The sequence below is a fragment of the Meriones unguiculatus genome, chromosome 15, assembly GCF_030254825.1.
Source record: "Meriones unguiculatus strain TT.TT164.6M chromosome 15, Bangor_MerUng_6.1, whole genome shotgun sequence".
Classification (NCBI taxonomy): Eukaryota; Metazoa; Chordata; class Mammalia; order Rodentia; family Muridae; genus Meriones; species Meriones unguiculatus.
In genome coordinates this window covers 52,079,543-52,091,376 of record NC_083362.1, presented here as the reverse complement: position 1 = coordinate 52,091,376, position 11,834 = coordinate 52,079,543, and the positions used below count along the sequence as shown (strand labels likewise).

The 11,834-nt window shown below is 43.1% G+C and overlaps 1 pseudogene; it reads right to left on the bottom strand.

The window, feature by feature from the left end:
• Nucleotides 1-10,861: 10,861 nt before the first annotated feature.
• LOC110551435 (large ribosomal subunit protein uL15-like) lies at nucleotides 10,862-11,330 on the bottom strand (annotated as a pseudogene).
• Nucleotides 11,331-11,834: the final 504 nt, after the last annotated feature.

Genomic DNA, 11,834 nt, shown 5'->3' with positions numbered 1-11,834 from the left:
CAAAATGTAAGTATTGAAGTCCTGACCCCTGGTACCTCCAAATATGACTATACTATTTGGGGTAAAGTAATTTGTTTTGTTTTGTTTTCTGATTTTATGGGTTTTGAAGGGTGGAGTTTTTTATTGCTGTTTTGAGACAGTTTCTTTGTGTGGGTCCTGGTTGGGCATTACTGGCATAAGGCAGTCTGCCTCGCTTGGAAAGAAGATCATTACAGGTGTAATAGTTAAAATAAGATCAGTAAGTCGCCGGTTGTGGTGGCGCACACCGGTAGGATTTGCTGAAGGAGGCAGAGGCAGGAGGATCACGAGTTCGAGGCCAGCCTGGGCTACACAGTTTTACCAAATATATCTGGGCACAGGGTCTTTTCTGAGACTGACATTCAACCAAGGACCATGTATGGATATAACCTAGAACCTCCACTCAGATGTAGCCTGTGGTAGCTCAGTAACCAATTGGTTTCCCAAAGTGAGGGGAACAGGGACTATTTCTAACAGGAACTCGATGACTGGCTCTTTGGTCTCCCCACCCCCGAAGGGAGGAGCAGTCCTGTTAGGCCACAGAGGAGGGCTTTGCAGCCAGTCCTGAAGATACCTGATAAAACAGGATCAGATGAATGGGGAGGAGGTCCCCCCCATCAGTGGACTTGGAAAGGGGCACGGTGGAGATGAGGGAGGGAGGGAGGGAGGGACTGGGAGGGAATGAGGGATCGGGACACGGCTGGGATACAGAGTTAATAAAATGTAACTGATAAAAATAAAAATAAAAACAAGGAAATCATGAAAAAAAAAAAAAAAAAGATCAGTAAGTCAAGCTCTGATCCAGGTGTGTCCTATAAGAAGAGGAAGTTTAGGTACTAACACATCAGGAAGTCTGTCTGAAGACAAAAAAGATACCATCCTGAAGCCAAGGACAAGGACTTGGGACTGACCTTCCCTTCACAGCCCTATCCACACTTTGGTCTTGGGCCTGCAACCTCCAGAGTTGTTCAAGCCCATGAGTTTGTTGTCCTCTGTTGCAGCAGCACACACAGACTGACAAAGATGGATAGAGTGAAAGGCTGCAGTCCTCATGAGTGACTAGGGAATCACTGAAAGCAAAACAGCTTGGTACTTCGCCTTAGGGGAGAGTGAGGGAAGGACCCCATGGGAGGATGGAAAGCTGGGGTCACAAGAGACAGCAGGTTCTGTAGGAGCCTCAATCTCCCAGCCTTCAAAGACTTCAGAATAATATTTTTGGGAAACAGAAGTTGCTGGAAAGCCAGTGGAATGGCCCTGGAATATTACTTGTGTTGGAGCACTGATAATATATCAAAAGTTTGTAACCTTGTTAATTAAGATAGATACCAGTGCTAATGAGAGGCAGAGAGAAAAGGGCTTCTGGAATTTAGAGCCCTAGTTCTAAATTCTCTATACCACCATCCTCCCTCCTGGGTATTTCTCTCCCCAGTCAAACAAACCAACAAGCCATCATTTCAAGGCAGCCTCAGACCCTGCTGTGGGTTCTCCATAGAGATCATTCATGGAGCTCCTCTTTACATCATCTTAAGGTCAGCTGAATGGACTCCTCAGGCCTTAATTTTACCTTGCTGCCACCAACTACCATGTGCCAAAGTTCCATTGCTCGCTCCTGCTACCCCCCCCCCCCCCGACATCCCACTCCTGCCTCAGCCTTAGGAAATGCAGAGATGTAAGGCTCCCTGAGCATCCAACCAGGGGAAGTGAACAGTCTCGCACCGGTCAGCTTGGAGAACAAAATCACAGAAGTTCTCCGTCTGGCTTGGAAACTACCATACACGGGCAAGCTGTGGCTCTGGATGCAGCCTTGACCAGCATGTCCCTCCCCTTTGTTAGTCTCTAGTCCCTTTACATACTTGATTATTGGGAGTGGGCAGGCATGTCAGCTAATGTGCAGCTATGGAGAAGGCGCCTAGTAGGAGCTGGTTTTCTCCTTCCATCTTGTGATCTGAGGGGACCCAACAGCTCAGGTTCTTGGGCTCAGCAACCATTTTAACCTGCTGAGACAGCTGTCCCTTACCTGAGGAGCGATTTCTTATGGAATAATCCCTCACCAGTGACTTGCTCTATAGGTACCCATTTGTACACATTTATTTCTGCAAAATCCCTTATCTTCCCCAAGCCCCACAGAAGGCCCATAAAGTCTACCCTGAATTTGACTTTATTCAGTGAAAACAACTGATCAAACTCAGAGCATGTGGCTTGAAAAAATAAAAGAGCGCCAGTTCAGCACGGACTTTTAGGCCACTGATCCACAGCCATGCCCCGCCCCACCCCCATAGCTCTGCGTATAAACTGGACATTCCTTCAGGCAAATGCTGTAAGATAAGAACACTGGTGATGAATATTATCAACTGGACAGGATCTAGAATCACTGAAGACACAAACCTCTAAGGGAGTCTTGAGGGATTGTTTGAGGTGGGAAGACTCATCTAGAATGTGGGTGGTCCCGTTCCATGGGCTGGGACCCAAAGACTGAATACGAAAAAAGCAAGCAAGCGGAGTACAGCATTAATCACCCTCCGATTCTGGACTTTAGACATAGGAGCAGCGGCCTCCTGATGAATTATGTACATGATGATGAATTATGTACATTACTGTAAATCACAATAAAAACCTTCCTACCTTCAGTTGCTTTTGTCACAGCAACAAGGAAGTAAATAAAACGACAGCCCAGGAGGATCGCAGACCTGGGCTTCACTGTCACGGAGGGCTCAGTACTCTCAGGCCAGCCTTAGAAGCGCCAGCCGGTTTTTATAAAGACTGCAGCTGTCAGCTTGAACTCTGTGCGTCATTATTAGGCTTCCTCTGTTGTGACCTAAAAACCAGTTTTGTTTTGTTTTTTCAAACTGTATCCTTTAATAAATCCCCTTAATCATTGGGAAACACTTATATTGAACTGAACCTGTATTGGAACATTTAAATGTTACTTATATTTAAAATATACCACAAATATTATAACCTTATTTTACCTTTTCTCCTGTCTGGGTTTTTATTAGTATGGAAGTAACCAGTGCTTCTCCTGACCTCTGAAAGGCCCAATGAAAACATGAAACCGAGGCCAGGTGACAAAGTCTGGTCATTCAGCACTGAGGGCCTCATCATGTTACTTCTTAGAAAAAGAAAATGCTGTCCCAAAGGATCCAGAGGCACGGATATTCTCCCCAGATGAAACACGCTCCAACACTTCACATTTTTAGTTTAAATGAATCAGCAGGGAAATTTCTAGACTATAAAATTTGAACAAGAGATGAATCAAGCTTACAAATGTAAGCCACTGTCTTCTAGGTTGGGCATAATATTCAGATATGTTCCTGGGTGTGGAGTGAAAAGAGGAAGGTTTTTTTCCCCCCAGAGTCATGTCAATAAGACAGCTAGAGGGTAAATAAAAGTTACACACAGCTTGCTGAATATCTTTCACAATTCTCATGCTCCTTGTCTTAAACCATCCCTATGTGCCTTATTAAGGAGGGTTGTTAGCATGTACTCTAATCTCTGCCATCACTAACCAAATACTCACATGGCCACATGTGTTCAGCACGGAAATGAAAACATTTATAAAATGTTTTAGCAACACTCTTCCACAGTAACAGTGTCATCTGGAGCCTGAAGGATCGTGACACCCTCTCTGTCGGTTTAAATTCCCAGTGGTGCCGAATATATTCATGTCAACAGATACTGTTCCAAAATACCAGCATTCAGTTTAGCTGTATACCAGGCAACTGACCCAACTCACTTTGAAGGAAATAAATATATCTTTAACTGTCTCAGATGACAAGACAGTAAATCAGATAATCTGTATTTCAAATAGATGCAAAGTTGTAAAGTAAGACATTTCTTAAAATGCTAATTTATTTGGTGTTTTCTTTAATTGTGCTCCTGTAACCCTTTTCAGTTCAGGTTTTTGTCACCCATGTGTGAAAATCCTGTTTTAGTCAACTCTTAATAACATCTAATCGTTAACACTAAATCATTATTATGAGAAATGCAGAACTCTCATATGCTGTAGGATAGTCAGGTACACTCTGATAATTTTTCTGGTACTTTTTCTTTTGGGGGTACTACTGTGGAGCCAGCCCAGGGCCTCCTGCATGTGAAGCACATGGCCTGCCATGGAGCTATATTCCCAACTCCTGTCCAGCAGAGTAAACACTGATAATCATAATAAGAATAATTACTAAAGTGTTACCTAACACTTAGTACCTAAGTATTTTTAAGATATATTTTATTTGAGAATTTCATACAAGCATATAATGTATTTTCATCATATTCATTCATCTACAGCTCCTTTTCCTACACCTCCAAGACCCACTCCCAACTCCTCCAAGATCATCCTCTTCCTCCCCACCCCCTCCAACTTTGTGTCCTCTTCTTTTTTTTTTTTTTAATTAAACCTCCAAGTCAGGTTTGTGCTGCTTATATATTCAAGACAATAGGGCTTCCCACATAAGTGTGATTCACTTACCAGGAGCCACATCCCTAAAGAAACCCGTCTTTTCCTTCCCTAGGAGCTATTGGCTGTCAGTAGCTCCTCAGTTAGAGGTGGGGCTCATGCGTCCTTCCCAGCTCTGTGTTAGAATGTTGGTATCAGTCTCGTGCAGGCAAACGTGGTTGCTGTGAGTTTTGTGACTTCTGGTTCTGTTATGTACAGAAGATGCTGTTTCATTCTAGTCCTTTCAAACCTCTGGTTCCTATAATCTTTCTGTTCTTTCTTCTACAATAGTGCCTGGGCCTTGTTGGGTAATGGTGATACAAATGTCCCATCTATAGCTGAGCGTCCTACCAACACTTGTCTGTGCTTTGATCGGTTGTAAGTTTCTGCGTTAATCTCCATCCGCTGTGCAAAGAAACTCATCTGATGAGGTCTGACTGTAGCACCAATCTTTGGGAACAGAAGTAAGAATTTAGAGGTCAGTTTGAGTCTATGTCTATTTAGCAAAATAATAATAGTAAGTTCACCCCTGGGGGCTGTGAGCTCCCTGGCCAGGGATTCTTGGCAAGATTTACAGTACCAGGCATGCATGTCCTCCTGTGGAGTGGGCCTGAAGGTCAATCAGAAGGTTGTTGGTTGCCACCACAACATTCATGCCACTATTATATGCATGGGCATTTGTTGGCCACGGCAAGGAATATATTATTATAGCCCACAATATAATATATTATTATAGCCAAATCTACAGGCTTCAGAGTTGGGAAAGACTATTGATTATCTTCCCCCCCACCTCCCCCAGGAGCTTACATAGCGCTTTCCAGTACTATGAAAGCTGGCCAGTAGGGAAAAAGCTTTCTGGTCAGTACCAACATTGACTTTTCTGTGTTGTGATCAAAGTGTGTAGTGTCTTCAGCAGCAGGGTCTTACCATCAGGTTCTGCTGGGCACCCAAGAACAACAGCAATAGCTGTTGAGTGCTTTTATGACTGCCTTGTGTAAGCTTGCCAACAGGTTGAGGAGAGGTAAAATGTCCTATTCACATGGTAGCTAATTCTCATGATACCTATTCTCATGATGCTAAGACTTTTGCTTATGTGTTTCAAGTTCTTAGTCTGCGTTTATGTAAATCTACTCATTTTTCATAATTTCTTCACAACACAGTGCTCTCACTAGTCTCATTTTAGGGATAAGGAAACCATGACATAGGATTGTGGTCTTCGGAAGATCACACAACTGGAAGAGATAGAGTCAGTATTTGTGAACTTGGGCATCTCAGCTCCCAGCTCAGTGTTGGTAAATGGCTGCTTTACACTTGCTATACACTTTTGGAGATTTTGTTGTGCTCTGTGCACTGTATCAGATAACCTTCACTCATGGTATACTTCATTTTTCAGAAGGAAGTCTTAACATAGAAATGCCTTATAGAGCAAATTAAATCAGCATGTCATCCTTTGGTGCCTAGTCAGTAAACATGCTTTGCAGTGTTCTTAAAGTTCTGCTTTCATAGACCTATGAGCTGGGTCTCAACGCCTGGATTTGCATAGATTCCCAGCCCCATATTTTCCATTGAGTTACTGTCCAGGAAGTTCCGGTAGCATCTCAAGGTGCAGAAAGACTCCATAGGACAAGAATCTGGCAAAACCCAATGAATAGAAGCACCCACAGATACCATGCACCATACATTATGTCTTGAATTAGGCATACAGTGACAACTCCCATCACACTGGCCTCAGGAAGGGAGCTTAGGGAGGCAGGGGAAGCTGCTATCATTAAGAAAGTGGTCCAAGCATGGTTCTTGTCGTAGCGAGCCTGACTTTCCACAGGCTTGCTCAGGCTGGCAGACATGATGTCAGGGCCTATCTCTCTGGTTTCTTGTATTCTCTACTGGTTTGTTTAGGCCACCAGTTTGAAAGCTCAAGTGACAGGAAAACTGAAAGCTCAAGAAAAACTGTGGAAAGTGAAAACCAGCTTGTGGTTTTTCCTGTTTTCGTTCTGAGCTTCCTCTTCCTCACCATTGACATTGTTTAGGGAATTACGTAGGTTTTAAGTTGCAGTGATTTCTGGTTTCCTCATTCATTGCTTCACTTTTGATAATAAACTTTTAAAACCGTGGAGATGGTTCCAGCCTGGCCTGGTGCCCTATATGAATGCTTCCCTCCAAAGCAGTGTTTCATTTTCCTGAACTGTCCACACGATTACCACTTTTGTTTCTTGAGAAAAGACTTTTTTTATACAATAAGCTATTGTCGTTTGTGTTTTCTGAAGTCATTGCTGTCTGTTGCATTGTTGAATTGAAATGCTTAGTTCACAATCAGGACTCTATGTGAATGGTACCCCTAGGATTATTCAGAGTACAAACACACTACAGATAGTGCCTCAGTTTGACACAGCTCAGAGTTATCCAAGCAAGTCTCAACTGAGGGTGGCTATTACCTCCATCAGATTGGCTCGTGGCTTTGTCTGTGGGGAATTTTCTTGATTGTGGGTTGATGTGAGAAGGCCCAGCCCATTGTGGGTGGTGTGAGCCCTGGGCAGGTGGTCCCGGGTTGTGTAAGAAAGCTAACCGAGAATGAGCCAGAGTGAGCAAGCCAGTGAGGAACATTTCTATAGGTTCCTATCTCTGTCCCTCAGGGATGGGTTGAAACCTGGAAGTATAATCCAAATAAACCCTTTCATTCCCACATTTCTTTTGGTCATGGTAACAGAGATCAGATTAGAACAGTGGCCCTGCAAGTAGAGTTCTGTACCAGAATGAGAACTAAAACCAAGAATTTAACAGAAGGGACTACTGCCTTTGATTTCTCTCTCTCTCCTTTCCTGTTTATATGTCTTCCTTTGTTTCCAAATTTCAGTACATTAAATTTTTTACCTGCTTTTGCAGAACCTGAACAGACAAGCAATGTAGTTTCTGTATGTGCACTAGACAGATGAGAAACTCAGAGGCAAGGTGGAACGTAATTTAGCCTTTTCAGAGTTGTGTTGAGGGAATTTCTACTCAAGTTTGTTTGATCACAGAACTGCTGTTTTCTTAGTTGAAAAATGAAGTAAAGAGCTGGTGTTTGTGAAGATGCTGTTTTAGATGTGTATTCATTGGTTCATTGAGCACTTAAGTCATTCAATATAATTTTCAAATGTGGGTACAAAGTTTCCTCAAATCCAGAATTAGAATTGGAAGCAAGTCTGGCAAGGGGGTCATTTCATTTTTTCTTACTGGTTTAGCACAGATATACTCTGTCCATCAAATGCACTAAACCAACATTCTATTGCCATTGCACCCAAGTAGTAAACATGTTTCATGAACATTTTTAGTATCTAGCAAAACTTCAAATTGCTTTTTTTGGTGTGGCTTTTTTTTTTTTCAATGCAGTTTATTCAGGAACCTTGAACAATCATATGACCCTGGGGAAAGCCAGCCCACAGCTTAAATAGCCTCTGGGTAGCCAACCCCAGCATGCCACGTGGGCAATGCAGATAGGTCCACATACATGGAAGCAAGCCAGATCCTCAGCCTTAGCCAAATGTGGAATTGTTCGTGACAGAGAGCACTCACCATCGGGAAGGTGGAAGGCGGAAACCAGCTCCATCTTTAAGGCATAGCATTCCGCAGCTCTCTACAGTTCCCCCTTTTTGTTTTAGACGCATCAGGCAAGAGTAGAGGTCTGATCTCTGATATTAGAAATAAATTGGGACTTTGTACTGATGTTCATTTAGGTGTCATCCACCCAAAGAGCATCAGACCCGTCCGATACCTTTTTCTCAGAGGTGGGACCAGGGGCATCAACCCACATGCAATCAGACATGCTCTTCTCTGGGTCCAAAGCGGCTGATCCTGAGTGCAGTGCTTAGCCTCGCATCCTGAGTGTAACATTTTAGCTTTTTATGGTAGCCAACCATGCTTGTTGTGGCTTTTTTAAGACAAATATAAATGATAGTGGAATTCTCTGGTGCTTATTCTTTTTATTTTTTCCTTTACACAAACACTCAGACACATATGTGTCATGCTTGTGCATGTACACACATGCATACACACACATACACCAGATTTTCTAGAGTTCATGTGATGACTTTGATAACTAGAGAAAAAGCTATAAGCATATGGACAAAAGCTACCTTGCATATAATGAATGCCTGGTAAATTTAGCTGAATATAAATTAAATACAATTGACTACAAGACTTATAAAGCTTTGTCTCTTGACTTTAAAAAGTCATAAATACAACCTTAAGAACACAATTCTTTGTTGCAGGGCTATTAGCAATGGAGCAATCCAAATATACAGTGATGAGAATCATTAAATGACTACTACAGGCGTGAGGAAATACTGCGCAACCATTGAACTGTATTTAGTTTTGAACTCGTTTTCATGTGTGTACACTCATGCAGGGCCTATACACATGCATGACGTACGTGTGGAAGTCAGAGGAAACCTCTGCTGCTGGCACCTCAGGTGACTTTCATCTGTCATTTGAGACAGGGTCTGTGATTGGCCTGGGATTTTGCTTTTCTGTTGCTATGAGAAAAGATCATGACCAAGGAATTTTATAGAAGGATGGGTATATTTAGAACTTATAGTTCTAGAAAGCCGGAGCCTGTCACCACCAGGGTGAGGAGCATAGCAGCAGGCAGGCGTGGCACTGGAGCAGCAGATCAGAGCTCACATTCTGATCCACACACAGAGAGCAGAGAGAATACACTGGGGATGGCAGTCTTAAGCTTACCTTATGGACATACCTCCAACAAAGCCCACCTCCTAATCCTTCCCAAGCAGCCACCACCTGGGGACCAGCCTTTCAAATACCTGAAACTTAAAATGGGGCATCTCATTCAAGTCATCGCAAAAAGTTCACACATTTCCAATCTAATTAAATCCATCAAGTAGCTTCCTAAATATTGCATTGTATGTGCATGGGTGCTTTGTCAGCATGTGTGTCTGTGGAACACAGGTGTTGGGGGGAGTATGGGAGCTAGAAGAGAACATTGGATTCTTTGGAACTGGAGTTACAGATGATCACAAAGCACCGTGTGAATGCTGGGAATTAAATCCAGGTCTTTTGAAGAGCAGCAAGTGCTCTTAATCACTGACCCATCTCTAGATCCAATCAAGTGGCTTTCTATCCAATTCAGTGAGATTCACACAATTGAGTTTCTGAAATCCGTGCAAGTAATTCACTCTAGAGTAAAGCAATGGAAACGTGCTCAGACCCACCTATCTGTAGTTTCAATCTGGATCCATTATGAAGTAGAGGCTTTGTAGCACCGTGAGTACTGTTTCAGTCAAATGCTTCCTTCCTCTCTTAATAGCATATTTCTTCCTTTTCTCTTTCAGTTCACTTATATTGCTCTTTTAACTTTATTTTCAATTATCTCAAGACTCTCGTGTGCTAATTTTCCTGACTCTTTACTCTCCTTCAAGTGATTCATTTTCTCTGTGTTTTTTGTTTTTGTTGTTACATCTTTAACAAGTACATTGTGTGTGTGTGTGTGTGTGTGTGTGTGTGTGTGTGTGTTTTAATGGTCCATGTGCCTTGAGTGGAACATCAAAAGTGTCCCCAAAATATTTTGTGTTAATTCTTTTATAATTTCGTATGTTCTACCAACTTTGTATCATTCAGTTCTCTGGAGGAATATAAGCAGCAGAGTGTACATGTAATTTCAAAGGGGATTTATTGGATTGGACTACATGATTGAAGTCTAAATGGTTTTTCTGCAAGCTAGAAAGCCAGGAAAACCAGTAGCTTCTCATTCCAACAATCTGAAAACCTCAGAACAAGAAGCAAAGCTCCAGGTTGAGGCTGAGGGTTTCTAAGCTCCCTGGAGAGTGCTGGTGTACGCCCAGGTGGAAAGGCTGAGGACATGGTGCTCACGCTGGCACATGGGTAGTGCCGCAGCAGCACACTCCTCATTCTGAGGAATTGGTTGGTTTTTCCTTGTCTTGTCCCAGCTGTTGGAGAATGTTGCTGACAATCAGTTCTTCCACCACCACCCCCCAGCTGTTGTCTGACATCCTGATCCCTGTGGAATGTTCTCATACACACCCAGAAGGGCTTTATTAATGTAGTCATTTCTCAGCCCAAATCAAGTTGATGGGCAAGATTAACCATCTCCCTGTTCATGCTCATTTCTAGGATTATGGTGTCAGATCACATAAGGAACATAGTTCTGAAGTTATACCTTCATATGGGTTTTAATTTCTCCAAGGAGATGTCTTGAGAAGTACTCAGGGCATAAGCTCCTATTAGGTTTTGGCTGATGTATCAAATGCCCTTTCTCAAAGGAACCACAGCTGATGGTCTTTAATACCTGTAGTCAGGGCTACTTTGGTATAAGCCTTGTACACATGTTTCTGGTTTCGAGTTTTATATTTTGTTCTAGTCCTAGGCATTTCCTTTGGAGGGCTGAATTTTTTTTTTTTAATGTTAGCATTTAATTAACCTCTCTGGGTGGCTTTTTGCCACCAGGACCCAGGCACCTCCCACACCCTTATTCTTCTCTTCAGCTCTTCTGCTGAAGAATCTGGCCTTCATGATGACAGGCTGCTTAGGGAGCCTGCCCTTCCCCAGAACTTTGTAGTAGCCCGATCGCACAACATCAACGATGGGAGCAGCCCCAGTCTTGTTTTTGGCAGATTGACCCATGTCTTCTTACTGACCACACTTCATCCAGGTTGACGGTTGGGCAGAAGCTCTGGTTCCTCTTTAAGTGGCAATGCCTCATACCAGCTTTCCCAAAGTCACCTGGATGATATTTGTCGAAGTTGATCCTGTGGTGATGCACGCCTCCAGCATTCCTGCGGCCTCCCGGGTGTTTGCAGTGCTTACCGATGCAGCCGTGACTGTGGCTTACATGGCCCCGGAGTTTCTGCGTCTTCCTCAGTCTGGATGGCATGGTGGCAGCAGAAAGGAAAGAGGGAGGAACCCGCAAAGTCTCCGAATATTTTTAAAGTGTTAATGCATTTTATCCAAAAATATTATCTTCTGTGGGAAGAGTCTGGTGGAACTTTGGGATTTTAGAATGGGAAGAGTTCTCTCAGTTGGATTCTAAGTCTCTGAGGAGTTATTTAGTTTAATTTATTATCGTTGTGTATAGGGTGTGTGTGAGTCCAGGCACACATTTCACACATGAAGGTCAGAAGACAACACCCTGAAGTCGGTTCTCTTCCACATCACCAGTTCAGGTAATCAAACTCAGGTCATCAGGCTGTGCAACAGTGCTTCGACCATGGAGCCGTCTTGCTGGCCTTCTGATGGCTTCTAAACAAAAGAATCTTAGACTGTGTGACACAGCTGGCATATTTCATTTTGAGGACCACCACAAGAGATCAGTCACTAACCACAGTCATCAAGGCCCTTCCCAAATGACACCATGATCCTTACTTCTACAAATGTTTCA